At 41.4% G+C, this 4,838-nt stretch overlaps 1 pseudogene; it reads left to right on the top strand.

Moving 5' to 3' along the window:
* Positions 1-3,055: 3,055 nt before the first annotated feature.
* On the top strand, positions 3,056-3,855 carry LOC101616524 (annotated as a pseudogene).
* The last annotated feature ends 983 nt before the right edge of the window (positions 3,856-4,838 follow it).

Genomic DNA, 4,838 nt, shown 5'->3' with positions numbered 1-4,838 from the left:
TCTGTCTGTGTCTCTCTATTTGCAAATGAAATATTTTTTAAAAAGAGTTTTGTTTTTTTTTATTAAGTAGAAACTTTGCATGAACACTTCACATGTTGGTATCATCATTTCCCTCCTCCCTGCTCCAATTTGGCTGAGGACCCTCCTCAATGGGATTGATGATATTCACCATGGGGCTGTGGTTAATGCATGTGAGAGCAGCAGTCAGTGTGTATGGGGATGGGTAATGCCTCTGAACATTCCCTTCCACTCTATGGCTCTTAGAATCTTTCCACCCCCTCTTCCACAAAATTCTCTGAGCTATGATCTACTTTAGTGCTGTGCTCTCAGAAGCTTCTGGAGTTCTGCTTTGGTACATTTTTTTCTATTTTTCCCCCCCTGTATATATATTTTTTAATTGATTGAGAGAGAGAAAGAGAAAAAACTGGCCAGCCAGAGCCTCAACCACTGAAATCGAACTACAGACGCTTGTGCCACCTAGTGGGCATATGTGGGCATGTGTGATTTTGCGTTTGCCTCACCTTTTATGTTTCTGGCTTATGTGGGATCTGGAGTGTCAAACATGGGTCCTTACGCTTTGCAGACAAGCGCCTTAACCTCTAAGCCACCTCTCCAGCCCTTCTTTGGTATATTTTGAGTATCCTCACTATCAGCTGGCCATGGAAGCAGCACTTCTGCTCTTCTGTCCAATTCTGTGGTTTCACCTGGGCCCTGTCTGATATGATAGGGGTGGTTCATCTCCTTGGTTCTCCCCACCTTGTTGTTCATGTGCAGGGTCCCAGCCACCTCAGACCATCAGCAGGGGAACCAGGAGCCCAGACGTCATAGCTTCCTAAAGCTTGAGCACTCCTTGATCCTGCCACTGCTGGTCACAGTCAGCCATGCACTGACAGCTTCTAGGTCCAGAGCATGCAGGATTAGGAGCCACAACCCCTGCCTTGGTGAACTCAGAAGATCCAAGCTTCAGCATGGTATTGCCCACTTCATGGATACTAGGGACTGGAGGTCCTAGTGGGCCTCCAGAAGAGGCTTCCTGATATGGCTTCCAGAAGAAGTGTCTGGACCCAGAACACTTTTGGATCTTTCCAGGATTTTTACCCAAGGTGGGATAGCTTTAGGGTTTAGGAACTCTCCCATCTTGGGTCCCTCAGAACCAATCACTACCCAGCTAAGGGAAGTGCCAAGAGTGGGGGCAGGGAGTGGAAGTCTAGCACCTCCAAGGCCTTGAACCCTGCAGTCTATTTCACATTTGTCTATCTCCAAAGTTCTTCCAGTCTGTGATTACACAATATTTTACTTATCCATTCATCAATTAATGGGCATTTAAATTGTCCCCACATTTTGGCTATCATAAATGCCATTTTAAATGTTCAAGTGCAATTTTTTTTTTGTATGTGTGTAGGCATATGTACAGGAACCATTTTTTTTAAAGGAAGAAGAGAATGCAGAGAGACAGAGACTAAACCTGCTGATGGGATATTAGCCGGTCTTAAATATATCTTATTTTCTATGACAATTTTATAACTTTTACAGGAATTTAAACATTGGTCTTGTCTTGTTATTATGCTCTACATTATCAACAATTGACTAACCCTAGAGAAATCAGACTGTTTAAAGGAGTATGAAATTCAATTGACAGGCACCTTTCAGACTCAGTGTAGAAGGTGGTTCTTCATTTCCTGGCCTTGTTTAGTTTACAATTCATATTCGAGGATTACCTCCTTTGTAACCCCATTTCCTTAGAGGTCTATAGAGCCTGAATCTATTTTGTTTACTTTATTGGATTTCTCCCAGTGCTTTGTCCTGAAGAATCAAGATGGGTTTTGCTCAGAGCAAGCAAAGACTCACTTGTAATCCAGCAACCATGACCTTTTGTTTCAGCACTGCCTGAACTGTTCTCCAATGACACATGATGCTAGGCGTTTCAGCTTTCTGAGCTGCCTTACAGGACTCTTTCCCTCAGTTATGCTGTCTTTATTAACAAATAGCTCTAAGTTACAATATCTTACAAAGCAATCATTTGCACCCTGTTCCAAAGATACTCTCTTTTGGAACCAGAATTTTTCCTAATTTTTATTTTATATTAATTATAACAGATTATTCTCTTTTATACCCTTGCTCCAGCTTCCATTATGCTGAAGACCTTCCTCAGTAGGGTTATGACATTCACTGAAGTGTCATGAAGGCCTCAGTCCCTGTGGGATAATGGGGAACCACACGTCAGGATAGTCCTACTCACTCTGTGGATCTTAGAATTCTTCTGGCCCCTCTTCAGCAATATTCTCTGAGCCCTCGGTGGCCTGCTGGCAGTGTAAGTTAGTGTTGAGTCCTGTGTAGCCTCCAGATTTCTGTCTTGATAGGCTATGATTGATCTCCTCCGTGTTTGTCACCATCAACCTGGGGCTGGTTGTCAAGCAAGCAGTAAGAGCAGTGCTCATGTTGTCACATCCCCTGCGATTTCTCCTGGGCCAATGTGGAAGAGGTGGCATATCTCATGGTGCACAACTGGCTAACTTCTTGTCTTATTGATGGATCATGGTTCTTCTCCATTTTCTCTGCCAGCTGTAAAAAAAACAGATTCTCCAAACAAGAGTGAGAGTAGCTTGGGTTAAAGAGGGTTATGCAAATTTAAGAGTATTTTTTTTCCTTTTTTGATGTGCAAGCCCACTCTTTTTCCAAAGAGCAGTGGGATACTTCCCTTTAGAGTATAAGTTTTCTGATAATGGTATTCTGACTTGATTTCTAGTACCAGAAATGAGTTCTTTCCCACAGACTTGGCCTCATGTCCAATCCGAAAACAGCTGAGGCTGTGTGCCACTACTGCACAAGTGTGTACTTCTTGTCCTGTTGGTTGATTTCATAGTCTGCCAGGTCCCCTGCTTATTCAGGATGTTTGTGACCATTTTCCTCCAGTGGCTCCTATAGGGCTTTCCAGCACTATGTGGGCTAGCCAGTGAGACCCAGTCTCCCTTTGGGTGGAACCAGAAGTTTTCACAAGATTATTCACATAAGAATAGTTACAGACTGCTTACCTCTCCCTGTGCTAGTGTGCAGCATGCAGGCAGGGGCTTCTTTGAGTAGGGAGAAGGAATGGCTTAGAGGCTGATCAGGTGTGACTGGCAATAACAGCTTAAGAGTGATTATTGTCTGTGCTGGAAGACCTGGAGGTCTTGTTCAGGGAAATTATTGAAATACTGGCAATTTCAAGAAACCAAAGTTTGTTGCAGCCTGAAGAGGAAAACCAAGTCCTAGAATTGCCAATTCATGGAGATGGGGAATTTCAAGAAATAATGAAATTGGCACTAAATCAGGGAAAAGTCCATCTTGAGATGCAAGTTTTAGAAAAAGAAGTAGAGAAGAAACAGCAATATCTAGCAAGTGAAGAAACAGCTGACAGAAACCAAACAAATACTGGCAACAGCTGTTTTCCAAGCAAAGAAGAAACTCAAGTCAATAGGGAAAGCAGGAAAAGGTGCTATCTCCTCTGAGGAAAGAATTAAATATGCACATAGGATTAGTGCAAACTGCTGTATGTTCCCTTTGACCCGGGTTCCAGAAGACTCATGAAGACCATACCCAACTGATCTACAGATGACAAGTGGATTACAGGGTCAGATGAACAATCCTTCCACGAATGGCATGAATGGCCATCTTCCAAGGGGATGTGCTGCAGCAGGTAGATTGCTGGAGGTCCTTGCTGCACAGTACCCATGGCAGTCAAATGACATGTCAATAAATATGTTACCACCAAATCACAGCAATAACTTCTTGTTGGAACTTCCTAGATATAATAAAGAAAATGAAGATGATGTTGAAGTTACGTCAGCAGACTCCTCAAGCAATCGTAGTGACTGATGAAACCAGGTGTGAAGGTACACAGAAGCAGGTACTGTATAGTGTGTTGAACCATAGCCAGAAACTAGAAACTGCACTGTCAGCAAGTAGCCCTGAAATATTGACATGGTTGAATTGTGCATCCTGTTAGAAATCAAAGAGGTTTGCCTTTTATAGCCAGAAAATGTGGTTTTATTTCTAATCCACTAAGCAAATGTTTGGGGACTTGTCAAAAGTTACCATTGAGAAAAAGATGATCCAGTAAGTAGCTTGGTGATGTTTTGTCTTGTCCGTTGTGGGATTTGTACACATTAGTTTGGTAGTAAGATTTCAAGGATGTGACCAATGCACATGGCACTAACAGGCTTCCAGGAATTACTAAGAAAAAGTGTTTCTTAGAAAAGGGCAGTACCAGTACCTAGTTGGCTGAGGCAGGAGGATTACTTTGAGTCTGTGACCATCTTGGGCTACATAATGCCAGATGAACACTTTTCTTTGTCTCAAAACACAAAGACAGTGGTTGTTTTAATGTACAGCCTATTTCAAAATAAAAACACTTAGCATAAGGCTAAGTCTTTTGGATTCTGTTGCAGCAACAGAAAAATGTCCTATTTATACTGTTTATAATTACTGAAATTTTTGTAAATAAACTTGCTTTTGTACTTAAAAATACTTACCGTTGCTTTCTTAATGTTTGAAATATTAGACTATCATTTTAATAAAAATGCTTCAATTAGTTATTTGTTCTGAAGGTTCACTGTACACATAGGGAGATAAATGAGTAGACTTCTATCTTAAAGACTATTTTTATGTTGCATATGTATTTACTCTGGGAAAATATGACTATAATTCTTACTTTGTGAAGTCAAACATGAACTGAACTGATTCATTTTATTTTTATGGTCTAGTTCAATCTTGTTCATGTCTCTTAGCAAAACATGTCCACAGTTCCAAAAACCATATGGTTGCTTCTGAAAGTTCCCAAGTGCCTAATTTGCTCCTCT

The sequence above is a fragment of the Jaculus jaculus genome, chromosome 2, assembly GCF_020740685.1.
Source record: "Jaculus jaculus isolate mJacJac1 chromosome 2, mJacJac1.mat.Y.cur, whole genome shotgun sequence".
NCBI classification, from domain to species: Eukaryota; Metazoa; Chordata; class Mammalia; order Rodentia; family Dipodidae; genus Jaculus; species Jaculus jaculus.
Note: the sequence above shows the minus strand (reverse complement) of the source record. Positions and strands in the feature narration are given on the sequence as shown.